The sequence below is a fragment of the Stenella coeruleoalba genome (assembly GCF_951394435.1).
Source record: "Stenella coeruleoalba genome assembly, contig: scaffold_58, whole genome shotgun sequence".
Taxonomy (NCBI): domain Eukaryota; kingdom Metazoa; phylum Chordata; class Mammalia; order Artiodactyla; family Delphinidae; genus Stenella; species Stenella coeruleoalba.
In genome coordinates, this window is record NW_027645882.1 from 1,203,504 (window position 1) to 1,224,481 (window position 20,978).

A 20,978-nucleotide genomic window follows, 5' to 3' on the forward strand; every position below is an offset into this window, starting at 1 on the left:
AAACGCATACGCCCTTTTTGGCCAAGCAAGCAAGCTTGCAAAGGAAATCTGCACTACAATGAAGTCTCACTTCCCCCCGGTCAAAAGGGCCATCTGAAAAAAGTGTAAAATCCAGAAAGGCAGGACAGGCCATGGAGAACTGGGAGCCTTGTTATGCTGATGGGCGGGATGTAAATTGCCAACAGACACTTGGGAGAAGTGTATGGTGTTTCCTGAAACATCTAAAAAACAAAGCAACAGAGCCTAGTGCACTTCCACCTATGGTCCTATAGCTTAGGGAAATTAAAATCAAAAAAAAACAGCCACCCCAAAGTTAGGAACGGCTCTGTTTACAAGAACCTCGTTTAAAGTACAAGTTCAACATCGCAGAAAGTGAAAAATGGATAAAGAAGTTGTGGTATTCACTTACAAAGCAATATCACTCAGCAATGTAATCTATGTCATCAGACCCTTAGCAGCACAATGAGTGGATTCAGGTACGATGATTCTAACTGAAATAAGTCACACAGAAAAAGAAACATCATAAGATATCAGTAATACACGGAATGGAAACTTGGCTACACAGGAACTGAATTACAGAACAGAACAGGGTCTCAAATTTAGAAAACCAACTTATGCTTGCTTAAGGGTAAAGGTGAGTTGGGGTGCTGCATAAAACCAGAGATTGAAATGAGCACAGATAAAGTTCCTTAAGCCAAATATGGAATAGACTAGAGCTACCCCTTGCTCAACGAAATCAACTCAACACCGCATATTAAACGCCTAAGAATGTACCTGACTAGTAAGTATCTTAAAACCTATGGATTGCTATGTCTCCGAAAGAGAATCAAGCATGTGTACAGGGGCATAAACGAAGCAGTGATAGGATTGGAGAGGTTCGGTGAGCAAATGAAGACCCTTTGAAGTCATATTGCATGGTACCCATTCCACGGATTTCAACTACCCAGGTTTTAGGTATTCTTCCTTCAGCTAAAACATGCATGTGGAACCCAGAGTATGATCAACCATGTGATCGGGAGACGTGTTCAAATATGTCTCAGTTTTACTCCCCTGGTACTCGGGTGCAACATTCCAGACGCCTTACTAACACTCTCCCCACTTGGAGAGTCAGTCCCTTTAACCTCCTGTTTGGCCCAGTTTGCAATTTCTGCGGAAGATGAACAGGAATAGCGAGAACCAATGAGAGGCTAGCTGGAGGTGTCTGGACGGGCAAATTTAACTCTAATTTCCCACCAGGAAGAGGAATTAACCAAAGGCTCAGCATGCCGGGCCGGAACCAGATTAGGGCCTGAAGCCATCCTGCGGTGTTGCGGCCAGCTCAAAAGAAAGCGAGTTGAAGAAAGGAGCTCAGGGGCACTGTAATTCACAAACCTGCAGAGTTATAAATGACAGCTATCGTCCAAAAATAGACTGAAGTAAGGCTGCCAAGAGGACTTGAAAGCGGGGCAGAATTGCAGGAAACCGATTTCAGGAGGTAGACTGGAATTGCATTGAAAGCATAGGAAAAGAGGCAGAACGTCCACAATGATGCACTTGGCCAAAAAGGGCGTATGCGTTTTTTCCTGAATATATTCAGGAAAAAACGCATACGCCCTTTTTGGCCAAGCAAGCAAGCTTGCAAAGGAAATCTGCACTACAATGAAGTCTCACTTCCCCCCGGTCAAAAGGGCCATCTGAAAAAAGTGTAAAATCCAGAAAGGCAGGACAGGCCATGGAGAACTGGGAGCCTTGTTATGCTGATGGGCGGGATGTAAATTGCCAACAGACACTCAGGAGAAGTGTATGGTGTTTCCTGAAACATCTAAAACACAAAGCAACAGAGCCTAGGGCACTTCCACTTATGGTCCTATAGCTTAGGGAAATTAATATCAAAAAGACACAGCAACCCCAAAATTTGGGACGGCTCTTTTTACAGGAATCTCTTCTACGGCACAAGTTAAATATCCCAGAGAGCAAATAATGGATAAAGAAGTTGCGGTACTTCTGTACAACAGAATACCACTCAGCAATGAAATCTATGTCACCAGGCCCGTACCAGCATAATGAGTGCATTGAGGCACGATGATTCTAAGTGAAATAAGTCACACAGAAAAAGAAACATCATAAGGTATCACTAATACACGGAATGTGAACTTGGCTACACATGAACTGAATTACAAAACAGAACAGGGTCTCAAGTTTAGAAAACCAACTTATGCCTGCTTAAGGGGGAAGGTGAGTTGGGGTGCTGCATAAAAGCAGAGTTTGAAATTAGCACAGATACCGTTCCATAAGCCAAATATGTAATAGACAAGAGCTACCCCTTGCTCAACGAAATGGATTCAACAATGAGGTATCACCTCACACCTGGTAGAATAGGTATCATTGAAAATCTACAAACAAAAAATGCTGGAAAGGGTGTGGAGAAAAGGAACCCTCTTCCACTATTGTTGGGAATATAAATTGATACAGTCATTATGGAGAACAATATGGAATTTCTTAAGAAACTAACAATAGAATTACCATATGATACAGCAATCCCAGTACTGGACATATACCCAGACAAAACCATAAATCAAAAAGAGTCATTCACCGCAATGTTCATTGCATCACTATTTACAATATCGAGGTAATGGAAGCAACCTAAATGCCCACAGACAGACGAATGCATAAAGCTGTGGTACATATATAAAATGGAATATTACTAAGCCATGAAAAGGAATGAAATTGGGTCATTTGTAGAGACGTCGATGGATCTAGAGACTGTCATACAGAGTGAAGTAAGTCAGAAAGAGAAAAACAAATCTTGTATATTCATGCATATATGTGGAACCTAGAAAAACTGTACAGATTAACCATTTTGCAAGGCATAAATAGAGCAACAGATGTAGACAACAAACGTATGGACAACAAGGGGGGAAAGCTGTTGGGGGGGTGGTGGTGGGAGGAGTTGAGAGACTGGGATTGGCATGTATACATTTATATGTATAAAATAGATAACCAATAAGAACCTGCTGTATAAAAATATAAAATAAAATTCAAAATTAAAAAGAAGTAAAATTTAAAAAATAAAACAGAAAAAACAATTATTCCCTGCACATACATGTATTTATATGAATAAATTATTTCCATGCTTATATCTGTAAATACAAAAAAGAGGAATAAAATCTACCTTGAACCAAAAACGAAAAAGAGAAAAAAAACACAGAACCCACCAGTTACACAGAGGAAAACCGTATCAGGGCACTTGCTCCAGTTGTAAACAATTCTGAAGTTGGTCAGTGGTGGGGAATCGTCTCCCATTCAGCCAGCAGCCCCCACGCAACAAGCGTCCTCATTGCAAAGCTGGGGCACCGTGCCGAGGCATCTGTGAGTAAACGTGAGCTGAGCCCCAGGCCAGTTGCTGCTGAACTATTCCCACCCGTCCCAGGTAAAACACCTGAATATATACAAGGACTTGAAAGCCTAGAGGAAGGGCCATAGAGCCACACGAGTGACAGCATGCCGGCCGACTTGGTGCCTGCAGGCCAGCCAGGATGGTCCTGGCCCTGGGTGCTCTTCTGGAAGATTTCCATTTCCCTGCCTGAGATACCCGTCCTGTCCCTGCCCCCACTGCTTTTTTCCTTCCTCACCTCTGCCCAGGGAGAAATTCCAGCAGCAGGTATGGGTGACACATCCTCTTCTTTAGCAGGTGGCAGCCTGGCAACTGCTGCAGAAAGTCCAGCAGAGCCCCACTCACACTGGGCCACCCACAAAGCCGTGGCCTCTCACTCCCTCCCACCAGCCCAGCCCCGAGACTGCTGACAGGGCAGAGAAAATGGCGTCAGGCATGGCTGCAGGGGCTCTTGCTGCCTGGAGTGGTATTTATATTGATCTCAACCCAGGCACACCTGGGGAGGGCTGGCCGGCACGGTAAGGCTGCCCAGGTCAGCCAATCATCACCCCTCAGGGGCTCACAGTTGCAGAAAATGGAACTTGCTGAACCGGCCAGGTCCAAGGAACAGGTGTGGGCTCCTGAGAGTCAGGATAGACAAGGGGCTGCAGCTTTGGCTTGTTTTCTAATCATTTTATCTGGCCCATGAGTGGGAGACAACTTCAAGAAAACCCTCTCCTAATGAGAGGAACCCAGGAGTCAGGCAGAGGAGGGGTGGGTGGTGGTTGGAGACAGAGGCCTGGTGCCCCGGGTGCAGTGGAAGTCTCTGGAAGACCAGGTGGAGGGAGGCCTCACGGAGTGATGCCCAGGGTCACAGACCTGTCGCAGCTGCTGTTTGTTAGTTCAAGTCCTGCTCTGAGGTGCTCTGTGTCAGCTCTGAGCGACAGGTGAGCTGGGGGTGCTCTGCAATGAGGGCTATGTGCACGGTTCCTGTGTGCCCAGCCCTGCCACGGTACCTGCAAGGGTAGCTCTGTATCCTGGGAGGGGCCTGACCACGAGAGCCCCGTGGGCTGGGGTGGGGGTGGGGTACCTGCCCAGGTGAGCTCCATATTCTGGGATTGGTCTGACCACGAGAGCCCCATGGGCTGCTGGGGACCTGGTAAAGGATGTCAGGACAGTCAGTGAAGCCACCGAGGATATACCTCCAGTTGCTCCTAATTCCTACACCCTGCTGGTCATTCTACCAACCACCAGGACATGGTATTCTGTATTAGTCTTCAATGATGCCTTCTTTTGTATTCCATTAGTCCCAGAGTCACAAGAAATTTTGGCTTGTGAGTGGCAGGACTCCACATACAACTAAAACAATACTTCCGGGCCGTCTGGCCCCAAGGGTGCAAAAATTCCCACACCATCTTTGGGGAAAGCTTAGCTAAAGACCTAAAAGTTCTACCTCTGGAAAAGGAAACCCTCCTTCAATATGCAGACGACATTCTGATCACCAGCCCTACTAAGGAGGCCTCTGAACTACCAAGCCAATAAAGGATAGAAGTTGTCCAAGAAAAAGCTCAAATATCACAGACTGCGGTGACCTGCCTGGGCTTCATTCTCACAGAAGGTCAGAGAAGCCCATCCCAGGAAAGGGAAGAAACCATTTTCAGCCTTACCCCTTTCTAAAACTAGAAGACAGCTTAGGGGTTCCTGGGGAGGCCAGGGTTTGCTGCTTCTGGATCCCTAACTACAGTCTACTAGCTGGGCCTCTATATGAAACACTGAAAGGAAAAGATGATGATCCTTTTGAATAGAATCCAGAAATGGCCTTTCAAGAATGGAAAGAGCAGTCAATTCAGACCCTTGCCCTGGAACTCCCTAATTTAGCTAAACCCTTTGACCTTTACATTCCCGGTGAAAGGTGAATCGCCATTGGAGAATTAGTGCAAAAACTGGGACCGCTTGAAATGGAACAATGCAAGAATGCCATCCAGGTAGGATAAACTACGGTCACTAAGGGGCTTGGCCCACTGCCACATCTGGCCAAGATACTGGCGGTATCTAAAAACCTGGAAATCAGCAGCCCAAAAGGCCACCTCCCTCCTAAGGGAAAAGGACCCCACGTGGTGATCCTAACCACCAACCATGCCCTGAAGTTGCAGGGTTCGCTCCGTGGGCACACCGACCTCGAGTGAGGAGGCCCTCCAACTCCAATATCCAGAGAGATAACCGGGGGCAACAGGGCACCATGACGACTCGTGTGAACATCACTTGACCTGGAGTTTCTCTCATAAAACAACAAGAGTGTGTCCCAAAAGAGTAGACTACTGCTTGCAGGACTTACTGCACCCAGAGGGGAGCTAATAATCTCGGCGGGGGAACAGTATACCACACTGTCACCATAGAAAAGCCTACAGACACCGTGATGATGGTGGCCAATAAGACCGGCTGGACTCCTGTTTACTTCAAAAGGCTGTTGACTCAGTAGCCATCATGGTCCTTGGTCACCACTGACCCTGGACTGTCTGGGAGTTGAGCGGGCAGGGCTCTGACACCTGGTGCTGTTTGTACGTTAATTCAGGGGCCTAATTGAAGAAAGCGCAGACTACTGGTCAGAGCATCTAGGCTGGCAGAGACGGTCAGCCTAAGGTGGCCGAACAAATGTGGGGTGGGGTGAAACCGGCCCCCACAGCGTCTCTGCACATCTCTTTCCTGGACCCTTAAAGGTCATTAGAATCTATAACACTTCCAATGCTGGTGCTCAGGTGGACGAGCAGGGAGGCAGGGGTCCTGGGGACAATCAACGTCACCGGGAGGCTGCTGGGGAGAAGCTCTGACCCTCGCCCCAGGGTATGAGGGCTCCCAACTCAGCACTCAGCAGTTACAGAAGAAGGGTCTGCACCCTCAGCACTCCAAGAATGAGGAACGGGACAAAAGGCAGAGGAGGGGTTTGTCCCCAGCAAAGCCCATTAAAAATCCCTGGGAGATAAAAATAGAATCTGGGCAATAAAGTCAAGTCTAACCTTTTTTATCCTTTGTGCTTTGTCTAATTTCACGTGCTCCTAGGGTCCCGCATGCAGAGGTTCCACACCCGGCACTTCAGACCAGATTTCCTAGTGCAGAATGGCTGGGTCGACACCTCAGCTCCTGGGGCCCAGTGCAGACTCCACGATATAGAGCCTGAGCTACAGCCAACCCGGCCCTCGAGAGCTCTGCCGCCTCCCTCCCTCCCACTGACTCTGACAGGATCTCTACACAGCAGCCCAGCCCACAGCCCACGGGGTAGTGCATGCTCTCACCTCTCCATTCTCTGATCAAAATATAAAGTTTCCTTTGCTTGTGAACCAAACTCAGTCTCGATCTGTTGGCCCCAATGACACTGGGCAGGGGGACACTTGTTGGGGTCCACTCTGGAGGATCAGTAACAGAAATTGAGACTATTGTAACCTCAATGAACAGATGTGTGAGCCAAACTGTAGTTAACATAGAACAGTGTATAAGGCTCGGGTAAAATAAGATGTTTTTAACACTTCCATTTGATATTTCCATCACTTTTTATAAGCAAGTTCAGTGAAAAGGTTTGTCTTATTTGTCAGGTCAATATTAGAGAAACGAAGTGATTTCTTTCCAAGGATGTACAGCTAATAATCTTGGTTAAACCTTCAATCTTGTTTTAAATGCTTTTCCATTGAAAATGATACCTCTCTTTCAGCTCCCCCATTTCTGAGAAGTATAAAATCTTATAATTTATTATTACCAAAGGGGAAAGGTGGGAGGAGGGATAAATTAACAGTTTGGAATGAACACATACACACTGCTATGTATAAAATAGATCATCAACAAGGAACTACTGTATAGCACAGGGAACTACACTCAACATTTTGCAATAACCTATAAGGGGAAATAATCTGAAAAAGAATAGATATTTTTATTGACATCATCTATCAATGACAGTTAAAGTGTAGCCTAAGGGAAGCTGGTGGTGAGTGCTTCTGACCCTGAAGACTTCAATCATCTAAAGTTTGGACTCTGCCTACTTCCCAAGGCCCTTAATGAACATATGTGTAGCCGTAGCTTAAAAACTTCCCCAGTTTGGGTTTCGGGGAGACACTGATTTTGAAAAAGCCCTGGTGTTCTCCTTACATGAATGGGACTCTTCCTACTGCTAAAACATGTCTGTCACACCCAGAGGATGGTATACCGTCTGATCGGGAAGAGTTTGGAAAAGGCATCTCATCTCCTCATCTCCTGGTGCTCGGGTTCACCCCTCCAGCGTCTTTACTAACAGTCTCCCCACTTGGAGATGTCAGCACTGTCAACATCCTGTTGCGTACAGTTTGGAATTTGTCCAGAGGATGAAGCGGAAGGATGAGGAACAATGAGAGACAAGTCCTAGGTGTTCAGACAGGCACATGTCACTCTAATTTCCAATCAGGAAGACGAATTGACCAAAGGCTAGGGTTGCCCATGGAAACAGTATAGGGCTTGAGGAAATCCCGCTGCTTTGTGGCCAGTTCCCATAAACACGAGTTGAACAATGGAACTCAGGGGCAGTAAAATTCACAAAACTGCAGAGTTGAAAATATCCATCACTGAAAAATGTCTTGAGGAAAGTCAGAGAAAAGGACTTGTAAGCAAGGGAGAATGGCAGGAAAGGGATTTGAGGAGGTAGAAAGGACTCGCCATTAAGCACAAGAAAAGGAGCTGAACATTGCCAACATTGCCAACATTGCAGTTGGCCAAAAAGGGTGTATGCGTTCTTTTCTGTATATATTCAAGAAAAGGGCATACACTTTTTTAGCCAACCAAACAGGTGGGCACTGGAAGTCAATACTACAAAAGATATCACTTCGCATCAGTCAGAAGAGCCATCCTCATAAAGCGTAAACAACAGAAATGCAGGACAGGGCAACGAGAAGAGGGAGCCCTGTGAGACTTATAGTGGAAATGTATATTGCCAACGGCCATTCTGGAGAAGTGTATTGTGTTTACTAAAGCATCTAAAAAAGGAGCTACAGAGCATAGGGCACTTGCACTCATGGGCGTATATCTTGGGAAAAACAAAAATCGAGAGGACACAGGCACCCCAATGTTTACCCCCTCTCTGTTTAAAAGATCCTCGACTAGGATATAACTTAAATGTCTCTGGAGGGAAAAAATGGATAGAGATGTGGTACTTAGGTAGAGTGGAATATTATTCAGCCTGGAAATCAATGAAATATGGCCAGTTGTAACAACTCCGGAGGAGTTACGTATGATCATTCTAAGTGACAGAATTCAAAAAGAAAAAGACACATATCATAAGATATCACTTAAAGATGGAATCCAAAATGGCTACACATGAAATAAATTACAAAACAAAAACATAGTCAAATATGTAGAAAACACGCATAAGGCTGCTAAACGGGAAAGGTGGGGAGGGGTGAGGCATCATCCAGGAGGTTGAAATTAGCAAAGATACCATTCCAAATACCAAACTGATAATCAACAAGGCCTACACGGTAGCTAAAAGAACTGCACTCAGCACACTCAAGTCACCGGAAAAGAATATATACGACTGGTAAGAATCTGAAAAAGAATTTATTGATGTCTCTCTGTACGCGAATCAAGTGGATGTACAGCAGCAAGAAACAGAGCTTTGAAAATCAGCTGTAACCAATATAGTAATAAATTGAAAAAAATAAACGACAGAGAGACAGAGGAAACCTCTTACAACTTTTCCTCAGGGACGGTGATGCAACATGGATTGAACACATCTAGACCCACAGCAGGATGAGACATAAGGCTGGAAACTGTTTGCGCTAAGAGAAATGTGAGGTTGGGTGAGGAAATGCACACCCTTTAAAGTAATACTACCTGGTACCCATTCAATGGGTCCCAAATCTGCAGGTTCAAGGGATCTTCCTACAGCTAAAACATGCATGGAAAACCCAGAGGACTGTACACCATGTGATCGGGAGATGTGTCTAAAATGCACCTCATTTATCCTCTCCTGGTGCTCCTGTTCACCATTCCAGCCACGCTACTTAGAATCTCCCCACTTGGAGAATCAGCACATTTAAACTTCTGTTTCACACATTTTGCAAATTGTGAGGAGGATGAACGGGAAGAGGGGGAACCAATGAGAGAAGAGTTGTAGGGGTTTGGACGGGCACATATCACTCTAATTTCCCATTAAGAATAAGAATTAAAGAAAGGCTCAGCCTGCCTCGCCGGAGCCAAAATAGGGCCTGAAGCAATCCTGCGGGTTTGAGGCCAGCTCACAAAAGAGCAACTTAAAAAATGGAGCTCAGGGTCACTGCAATTCACAAACCTGCACAGTTATAAATGAAAACTAACGTCCAAAAATATGTTGAGGTAAGGCAAAGAAGAGGATCTGAATGCAAGACAGAATTGCAAGAAACAGATTTCAAGAGATAGATTGGACTCGTCTTTAACGCACATGAAAAGCGGCAGAATTTCGACAATGATGCAGTTGGCCCAAAAGGGCGTATGCGTTTTTTCCTGATTATATCCAGGAAAAAACGCATACGCACTTTATGGGCAACGAAGCAAGCAAGCAATGCAAATGTGCACAACAAAGAAGTCTCACTTCCCACCGGTCAAAAGGGCCATCCTAAAAAATTGTAAAAACCAGAAATGCAGGACAGGCCATGGAGAACAGGGAGCCTTTATACGCTGATGGGCAGTGTGTGAACTGCCGAGAGCCACTCTGGAGAAGTGTATGGTGGTTCCTAAATCATCTAAAAAACAGAGCTACAGAGCATAGGACACTTCCAATCATGGGAGTATATCTAGGGAAGTCTAAAAATCAACAAGACACAAGCACACCACAGTTTAGGGCTACTCTGTTTACAAGAACCTCAACTTCAGTACACCTTAAATATCCCAGGAAAGAGAACAATGGATAAAGAAGATGTGGTACTTATGTACAATGGAATATCTCTTCACCATGAAATCAATGTAATAAGGCTAGTAGAAGGATAAAGAGTGGATTTAGGTCCGATAATACTACTTGAAATAAGTCAAACAGAAAAAGAAACATATCATAAGATATCACTTATAGAGGGAGGGTAAATATGGCTGCACAAGAAATGAATTACAGAACAGAACAGTGTCTCACATTTAGAAAACACACTTATGTCAGCTTAAGGGGAAAGGAGAGGTGGGGTGATGCATAAAACCAGAGTTTGAAATTAGCACAGATACCGTTCAATAAACCAAATAGGTATTAGACAAGATCTACACCTTGCTCAATGAACAGGCCTCAACACACCCTATACACCGCAGAGAAATATATCTGAGGAATAAGAATCTTAAAACCCATGTATTGATATATCTCCATAAGGGAATCAAGTGTGTGCAGAGCGGCACAAACACAGCAGTGAAAAGGAGCTAAACCCCATTATAGAAATAAATTTTAAAAACAAAACGCTGAAACAATGAAAGAGAGAAAAATTCTTACAAAATTCGCTCAGGGGCTGTGATGCAACCTGGATTGACCACATATAAACCCACAGCTGGATAAGACATAAGGCTGGACACTTGGGGCTGACAGGATTGGTGAGCTTTGGTGAGCAACTGCCGAAAGTTTAATGCAATACTTCATGCTACTCAGTCCAAGGGTCCCAACACTCCAGGTTGAAGGGAATCTTCCTACAGCTAAACCATGCTTGGGAAACCCAGCGACTGGTATACCATATGATCGGGAAAGGTTTCTAAAACGCACCTCATTTTTCCTCTCCTGGGGCTCCGGATCGACATTCCAGCCGCTTTACTAACAACATCCCCACATGGAGTCAATGCCTTTAAGTTCTGGTATCGCACAGTCTGCAGTTAGTGCAGAGGATGAATGGGAATAGGGGGAACCAGTGAGAAACTAGCTGTAGCGGTTTCAATGGGCACATGTCACTCTAATATCACATCAGTAAGAAGAATTAACCAAAGGCACAGCAAGGTGCCCCAGAAGAAAAATAGGGCTTCAAGGAATCCTGTGGTTATGGGGCAAGACCACAAAAATAAGAGCTAAAAAATGGAGCTAAGGGCCACTGCAATTCAAAAACCTGCAGAGTTATAAAGGCCAACTATTTTTAAAAAATATATTGAGGTAAGGCTATGAAGAGGCATTGAAAGCAAGGCAGAATTGCAGGAAACCGATTTCAGGAGGTAGACTGGAATTGCATTGAAAGCATATGAAGAGAGTCAGAAACTCGACAATGATGCACTTGGCCAAAAAGGGCGTATGCGTTTTTTCCTGAATATATTCAGGAAAAAACGCATACGCCCTTTTTGGCCAACCAAGCAAGCTTGCAAAGGAAATCTGCACTACAATGAAGTCTCACTTCCACCCGGTCAAAAGGGCCATCTGAAAAAAGTGTAAAATCCATAAAGGCACAACAGGCCATGGAGAACTGGGAGCCTTCTTATGCTGATGGGCGGGATGTAAATTGCCAACAGCCATTCTGGAGAAGTGTATGGTGTTTCCTGAAACATCTAAAAAACAAAGCAACAGAGCCTAGGGCACTTCCACTTATGGTCCTATAGCTTAGGGAAATTAAAATCAAAAAGACACAGCCACCCCAAAGTTTGGAACGGCTCTGTTTACAAGAACCTTGTTTACGGTTCAAGTTCAATATCGCAGAAAGTGAAAAATGGATAAAGAACTTGTGGTACTTACGTACAATGCAATATCACTCAGCAATGAAATCTATGTCATCAGGCCCGTAGCAGCATAATGAGTGGATTCAGGTATGATGATTCGAACTGAAATAAGTCACACAGAAAAGAAACATCATAAGGTATCACTAATACACAGAATGTGAACTTGGCTACACATGAACTGAATTACAAAACAGAACAGTGTCTCAAGTTTAGAAAACCAACTTACGCTTGCTTAAGGGGGAAGGTGAGTTGGGGTGCTGCATAAAACCAGAGATTGAAATGAGCACAGATAAAGTTCCTTAAGCCAAATATGGAATAGACAAGAGCTACTCCTTGCTCAACGAAATGGACTCAACACCCCATATTAAACGCCTAAGAATGTACCTGACTAGTAAGTATCTTAAAACCTATGGATTGCTATGTCTCCGAAAGGGAATCAAGCGTGTGTACAAGGGCATAAACGCAGCAGTGATAGGATTGGAGAGGTTCGGTGAGCAAATGAAGACCCTTAGAAGTCATATTGCATGGTACCCATTCCACGGGTCTCAACTCTCCAGGTTTAAGGTATTCTTCCTTCAGCTAAAACATGCATGTGGAACCCCAAGTATGATCAACCGTGTGAACGGGAGACGTGTTCAAATATGTCTCAGTTTTCCTCCCCTGGTACTCGGGTGCAACATTCCAGACGCTTTACTAACACTCTCCCCACTTGGAGAGTCAGCGCCTTTAACCTCCTGTTTGGCCCAGTTTGCAATTTCTGCGGAAGATGAACAGGAATAGGGAGAACCAATGAGAGACTAGCTGGAGGTGTCTGGACGGGCAAATTTAACTCTCATTTCCCACCAGGAAGAGGAATTAACCAAAGGCTCAGCGTGCCGTGCCGGAACCAGATTAGGGCCTGAAGCCATCCTGCGGTGTTGCGGCCAGGTCACAAGAAAGCGAGTTGAAGAAAGGAGCTCAGGGGCACTGTAATTCACAAACCTGCAGAGTTATAAATGACAGCTATCGTCCAAAAATAGACTGAAGTAAGGCTGCCAAGAGGACTTGAAAGCGGGGCAGAATTGCAGGAAACCGATTTCAGGAGGTAGACTGGAATTGCATTGAAAGCATAGGAAAAGAGGCAGAACGTCCAAAATGATGCACTTGGCCAAAAAGGGCGTATGCGTTTTTTCCTGAATATATTCAGGAAAAAACGCATACGCCCTTTTTGGCCAACCAAGCAAGCTTGCAAAGGAAATCTGCACTACAATGAAGTCTCACTTCCCCCCAGTCAAAAGGGCCATCTGAAAAAAGTGTAAAATCCAGAAAGGCAGGACAGGCCATGGAGAACTGGGAGCCTTGTTATGCTCATGGGCGGGATGTAAATTGCCAACAACCACTTGGGAGAAGTGTATGCTGTTTCCTGAAACATCTAAAAACCAAGCAACAGAGCCTAGGGCACTTTCGCTTATGGTCCTATAGCTTAGGGAAATTAAAATCAAAAAGACACAGCCACCCCAAAGTTTGGGACGCCTCCGTTTACAAGAACCTCGTTTACCGTACAAGTTCAATATCACAGAAAGTGAAAAATGGATAAAGAACTTGTGGTACTTACGTACAATGCAGTATCACTCAGCAATGAAATCTATGTCATCAGGCCCGTAGCAGCATAATGAGTGGATTCAGGTACGATGATTCTAACTGAAATAAGTCACACAGAAAAAGAAACATCATAAGATATCACTAATACACGGAATGTAAACTTGGCTACAGAGGAACTGCATTCCAAAACAGAACAGGGTCTCAAATTTAGAAAACCAACTTATGCTTGCTTAAGGGGAAAGGTGAGTTGGGGTGCTGCATAAAACCAGAGATTGAAATGAGCACAGATAAAGTTCCTTAAGCCAAATATGGAATAGACAAGAGCTACTCCTTGCTCAACGAAATGGACACAAAACCCCATATTAAACGCCTAAGAATGCACCTGACTAGTAAGTATCTTAAAACCTATGGATTGCTATGTCTCCGAAAGAGAATCAAGCATGTGTACAGGGGCATAAACGCAGCAGTGATAGGATTGGAGAGGTTCGGTGAGCAAATGAAGACCCTTTGAAGTCATATTGCACGGTACCCATTCCACGGGTCTCAACTCTCCAGGTTTAAGGTATTCTTCCTTCAGCTAAAACATGCATGTGGAACCCAGAGTATGATCAACCGTGTGAACGGGAGACGTGTTCAAATATGTCTCATTTTTCCTCCCCTGGTACTCGGGTGCAACATTCCAGACGCTTTACTAACACTCTCCCGACTTGGAGAGTCAGTCCCTTTAACCTCCTGTTTGGCCCAGTTTGCAATTTCTGCGGAAGATGAACAGGAATAGCGAGAACCAATGAGAGGCTAGCTGGAGGTGTCTGGACGGGCAAATTTAACTCTCATTTCCCACCAGGAAGAGGAATTAACCAAAGGCTCAGCATGCCGGGCCGGAACCAGATTAGGGCCTGAAGCCATCCTGCGGTGTTGCGGCCAGGTCACAAGAAAGCGAGTTGAAGAAAGGAGCTCAGGGGCACTGTAATTCACAAACCTGCAGAGTTATAAATGACAGCTATCGTCCAAAAATAGACTGAAGTAAGGCTGCCAAGAGGACTTGAAAGCGGGGCAGAATTGCAGGAAACCGATTTCAGGAGGTAGACTGGAATTGCATTGAAAGCATAGGAAAAGAGGCAGAACGTCCACAATGATGCACTTGGCCAAAAAGGGCGTATGCGTTTTTTCCTGAATATATTCAGGAAAAAACGCATACGCCCTTTTTGGCCAACCAAGCAAGCTTGCAAAGGAAATCTGCACTACAATGAAGTCTCACTTCCCCCTGGTCAAAAGGGCCATCTGAAAAAAGTGTAAAATCCAGAAAGGCAACAGGCCATTGAGAACTGGGAGCCTTGTTATGCTGATGGGCGGGATGTAAATTGCCAACAGACACTTGGGAGAAGTGTATGGTGTTTCCTGAAACATCTAAAAAACAAAGCAACAGAGCCTAGGGCACTTCCACTTATGGTCCTATAGCTTAGGGAAATTAAAATCAAAAAGACACAGCCAACCCAAAGTTTGGAACGGCTCTGTTTACAAGAACCTCGTTTACAGTACAAGTTCAACATCGCAGAAAGTGAAAAATGGATAAAGAAAACCAACTTATGCTTGCTTAAGGGGAAAGGTGAGTTGGGGTGCTGCATAAAACCAGAGATTGAAATGAGCACAGATAAAGTTCCTTAAGCCAAATATGGAATAGACAAGAGCTACTCCTTGCTCAACGAAATGGACTCAACACCGCATATTAAACGCCTAAGAATGTACCTGACTAGTAAGTATCTTAAAACCTATGGATTGCTATGTCTCCAAAAGAGAATCAAGCGTGTGTACAGGGGCATAAACGCAGCAGTGATAGGATTGGAGAGGTTCGGTGAGCAAATGAAGACCCTTTGAAGTCATATTGCACGGTACCCATTCCACGGGTCTCAACACTCCAGGTTTAAGGTATTCTTCCTTCAGCTAAAACATGCATGTGGAACCCAGAGTATGATCAACCATGTGAACGGGAGACGTGTTCAAATATGTCACATATTTCCTCCCCTGGTACTCGGGTGCAACATTCCAGATGCTTTACTAACACTCTCCCGACTTGGAGAGTCAGTCCCTTTAACCTCCTGTTTGGCCCAGTTTGCAATTTCTGCGGAAGATGAACAGGAATAGCGAGAACCAATGAGAGGCTAGCTGGAGGTGTCTGGACGGGCAAATTTAACTCTCATTTCCCACCAGGAAGAGGAATTAACCAAAGGCTCAGCATGCCGGGCCGGAACCAGATTAGGGCCTGAAGCCATCCTGCGGTGTTGCGGCCAGGTCACAAGAAAGCGAGTTGAAGAAAGGAGCTCAGGGGCACTGTAATTCACAAACCTGCAGAGTTATAAATGACAGCTATCGTCCAAAAATAGACTGAAGTAAGGCTGCCAAGAGGACTTGAAAGCGGGGCAGAATTGCAGGAAACCGATTTCAGGAGGTAGACTGGAATTGCATTGAAAGCATAGGAAAAGAGGCAGAACGTCCACAATGATGCACTTGGCCAAAAAGGGCGTATGCGTTTTTTCCTGAATATATTCAGGAAAAAACGCATACGCCCTTTTTGGCCAACCAAGCAAGCTTGCAAAGGAAATCTGCACTACAATGAAGTCTCACTTCCCCCCGGTCAAAAGGGCCATCTGAAAAAAGTGTAAAATCCAGAAAGGCAGGACAGGCCATGGAGAACTGGGAGCCTTGTTATGCTGATGGGCGGGATGTAAATTGCCAACAGACACTCGGGAGAAGTGTATGGTGTTTCCTGAAACGTCTGAAAAACAAAGCAACAGAGCCTAGGGCACTTCCACTTATGGTCCTATAGCTTAGGGAAATTAAAATCAAAAAGACACAGCCACCCCAAAGTTTGGAACGGCTCTGTTTACAAGAACCTCGTTTACAGTACAAGATCAACATCGCAGAAAGTGAAAAATGGATAAAGAAGTTGTGGTAATCACTTACAAAGCAATATCACTCAGCAATGAAATCTATGTCATCAGGCCCTTAGCAGCACAATGAGTGGATTCAGGTATGATGATTCTAACTGAAATATGTCACACAGAAAAAGAAACATCATAAGATATCAGTAATACACGGAATGGAAACTTGGCTACACAGGAACTGAATTACAGAACAGAACAGGGTCTCAAATTTAGAAAACCAACTTATGCTTGCTTAAGGGTAAAGGTGAGTTGGGGTGCTGCATAAAACCAGAGATTGAAATGAGCACAGATAAAGTTCCTTAAGCCAAATATGGAATAGACAAGAGCTACTCCTTGCTCAACGAAATGGACTCAACACCGCATATTAAACGCCTAAGAATGTACCTGACTAGTAAGTATCTTAAAACCTATGGATTGCTATGTCTCCGAAAGAGAATCAATCATGTGTACAGGGGCATAAACGCAGCAGTGATAGGATTGGAGAGGTTCGGTGAGCAAATGAAGACCCTTTGAAGTCATATTGCATGGTACCCATTCCACGGGTTTCACCTACCCAGGTTAAGGTATTCTTCCTTCAGCTAAAACATGCATGTGGAACCCAGAGTATGATCAACCATGTGAACGGGAGACGTGTTCAAATATGTCTCTGTTTTCCTCCCCTGGTACTCGGGTGCAACATTCCAGACGCTTTACTAACAGTCTCCCGACTTGGAGAGTCAGTCCCTTTAACCTCCTGTTTGGCCCAGTTTGCAATTTCTGCGGAAGATGAACAGGAATAGCGAGAACCAATGAGAGGCTAGCTGGAGGTGTCTGGACGGGCAAATTTAACTCTCATTTCCCACCAGGAAGAGGAATTAACCAAAGGCTCAGCGTGCCATGCCAGAACCAGATTAGGGCCTGAAGACGTCCTGCGGTGTTGCGGCCAGGTCACAAGAAAGCGAGTTGAAGAAAGGAGCTCAGGGGCACTGTAATTCACAAACCTGCAGAGTTATAAATGACAGCTATCGTCCAAAAATAGACTGAAGTAAGGCTGCCAAGAGGACTTGAAAGTGGGGCAGAATTGCAGGAAACCGATTTCAGGAGGTAGACTGGAATTGCATTGAAAGCATAGGAAAAGAGGCAGAACGTCCACAATGATGCACTTGGCCAAAAAGGGCGTATGCGTTTTTTCCTGAATATATTCAGGAAAAAACGCATACGCCCTTTTTGGCCAACCAAGCAAGCTTGCAAAGGAAATCTGCACTACAATGAAGTCTCACTTCCCTCTGGTCAAAAGGGCCATCTGAAAAAAGTGTAAAATCCAGAAAGGCAGGACAGGCCATGGAGAACTGGGAGCCTTGTTATGCTGATGGGCGGGATGTAAATTGCCAACAACCACTTGGGAGAAGTGTATGCTGTTTCCTGAAACATCTAAAAACCAAGCAACAGAGCCTAGGGCACTTTCGCTTATGGTCCTATAGCTTAGGGAAATTAAAATCAAAAAGACACAGCCACCCCAAAGTTTGGGACGCCTCCGTTTACAAGAACCTCGTTTACCGTACAAGTTCAATATCACAGAAAGTGAAAAATGGATAAAGAACTTGTGGTACTTACGTACAATGCAGTATCACTCAGCAATGAAATCTATGTCATCAGGCCCGTAGCAGCATAATGAGTGGATTCAGGTACGATGATTCTAACTGAAATAAGTCACACAGAAAAAGAAACATCATAAGATATCACTAATACACGGAATGTAAACTTGGCTAGAGAGGAACTGCATTCCAAAACAGAACAGGGTCTCAAATTTAGAAAACCAACTTATGCTTGCTTAAGGGGAAAGGTGAGTTGGGGTGCTGCATAAAACCAGAGATTGAAATGAGCACAGATAAAGTTCCTTAAGCCAAATATGGAATAGACAAGAGCTACTCCTTGCTCAACGAAATGGACACAAAACCCCATATTAAACGCCTAAGAATGCACCTGACTAGTAAGTATCTTAAAACCTATGGATTGCTATGTCTCCGAAAGAGAATCAAGCATGTGTACAGGGGCATAAACGCAGCAGTGATAGGATTGGAGAGGTTCGTGAGCAAATGAAGACCCTTTGAAGTCATATTGCATGGTACCCATTCCACGGGTTTCAACTACCCAGGTTTAAGGTATTCTTCCTTCATCTAAAACATGCATGTGGAACCTAGAGTATGACCAACCATGTGATTGGGAGACGTGTTCAAATATGTCTCAGTTTTCGTACCCTGGTACTCGGGTGCAACATTCCAGACGCTTTACTAACACTCTCCCCACTAGGAGAGTCAGTCCCTTTAACTTCCTGTTTGGCCCAGTTTGCAATTTCTGTGGAAGATGAACAGGAATAGCGAGAACCAATGAAAGACTAGCTGGAGGTGTCTGAATGGGAAAATTTAACTCTCATTTCCCACCAGGAAGAGGAATTAACCAAAGGCTCAGCGTGCCGTGCCAGAACCAGATTAGGGCCAGAAGACGTCCTGCGGTGTTGCGGCCAGGTCACAAGAAAGCAAGTTGAAGAAAGGAGCTCAGGGGCACTGTAATTCACAAACCTGCAGAGTTATAAATGACAGCTATCGTCCAAAAATATACTGAAGTAAGGCTGCCAAGAGGACTTGAAAGCGGGGCAGAATTGCAGGAAACCGATTTCAGGAGGTAGACTGGAATTGCATTGAAAGCATAGGAAAAGAGGCAGAACGTCCACAATGATGCACTTGGCCAAAAAGGGCATATGCGTTTTTTCCTGAATATATTCAGGAAAAAACGCATACGCCCTTTTTGGCCAACCAAGCAAGCTTGCAAAGGAAATCTGCACTACAATGAAGTCTCACTTCCCCCCGGTCAAAAGGGCCATCTGAAAAAAGTGTAAAATCCAGAAAGGCAGGACAGGCCATGGAGAACTGGGAGCCTTGTTATGCTGATGGGCGGGATATAAATTGCCAACAGACACTCGGGAGAAGTGTATGGTGTTTCCTGAAACATCTAAAAAACAAAGCAACAGAACCTAGGGCACTTCCACTTATGGTCCTATAGCTTAGGGAAATTAAAATCAAAAAGACACAGCCACCCCAAAGTTTGGAAGGGCTCTGTTTACAAGAAACTCGTTTACAGTACAAGTTCAACATCGCAGAAAGTGAAAAATGGATAAAGAAGTTGTGGTATTTACTTACAAAGCAATATCACTCAGCAATGAAATCTGTGTCATCAGGCCCTTAGCATCACAATGAGTGGATTCAGGTATGATGATACTAACTGAAATAAGTCACACAGAAAAAGAAACATCATAAGATATCAGTAATACACGGAATGTAAACTTGGCTACAGAGGAACTGAATTACAGAACAGAACAGGGTCTCAAATTTAGAAAACCAACTTATGCTTGCTTAAGGGGAAAGGTGAGTTGGGGTGCTGCATAAAACCAGAGATTGAAATGAGCACAGATAAAGTTCCTTAAGCCAAATATGGAATAGACAAGAGCTACTCCTTGCTCAACGAAATGGACTCAACACCGCATATTAAACGCCTAAGAATGTACCTGACTAGTAAGTATCTTAAAACCTATGGATTGCTATGTCTCCGAAAGAGAATCAAGCATGTGTACAGGGGCATAAACGCAGCAGTGATAGGATTGGAGAGGTTCGGTGAGCAAATGAAGACCCTTTGAAGTCATATTGCATGGTACCCATTACACGGGTCTCAACTCTCCAGGTTTAAGGTATTCTTCCTTCAGCTAAAACATGCATGTGGAACCCAGAGTATGATCAACCATGTGAATGGGAGACGTGTTCAAATATGTCTCAGTTTCCCTCCCCTGGTACTCGGGTGCAACATTCCAGACGCTTTACTAACACTCTCCCGACTTGGAGAGTCAGTCCCTTTAACCTCCTGTTTGGCCCAGTTTGCAATTTCTGCGGAAGATGAACAGGAATAGCGAGAACCAATGAGAGGCTAGCTGGAGGTGTCTGGACGGGCAAATTTAACTCTCATTTCCCACCAGGAAGAGGAATTAACCAAAGGCTCAGCATGCCGGGCCGGAACCAGATTAGGGCCTGAAGACATCCTGCGGTGTTGCGGCCAGGTCACAAGAAAGCGAGTTGAAGAAAGGAGCTCAGGGGCACTGTAATTCACAAACCTGCAGAGTTATAAATGACAGCTATCGTCCAAAAATAGACTGAAGTAAGGCTGCCAAGAGGACTTGAAAGCGGGGCAGAATTGCAGGAAACCGATTTCAGGAGGTAGACTGGAATTGCATTGAAAGCATAGGAAAAGAGGCAGAACGTCCACAATGATGCACTTGGCCAAAAAGGGCGTATGCGTTTTTTCCTGAATATATTCAGGAAAAAACGCATACGCCCTTTTTGGCCAACCAAGCAAGCTTGCAAAGGAAATCTGCACTACAATGAAGTCTCACTTCCCCCCGGTCAAAAGGGCCATCTGAAAAAAGT

General features: G+C 44.7%; 1 long non-coding RNA gene across 8 annotated transcripts in view; it reads right to left on the minus strand.

Moving 5' to 3' along the window:
• LOC307181492 overlaps nt 1-20,978 on the minus strand; it is a 2,017,432-nt gene that overhangs the window by 1,190,205 nt on the left and 806,249 nt on the right. Inside the window, exon 5 of one of the 8 annotated variants that reach the window (XR_013826905.1) lies at nt 19,704-19,781. The exons of the other annotated variants lie outside the window; for them this stretch is intronic. This is a non-coding gene — a long non-coding RNA (uncharacterized lncRNA). The remainder of the gene's footprint in view (nt 1-19,703; nt 19,782-20,978) is intronic. 8 annotated transcript variants of the gene reach the window in all.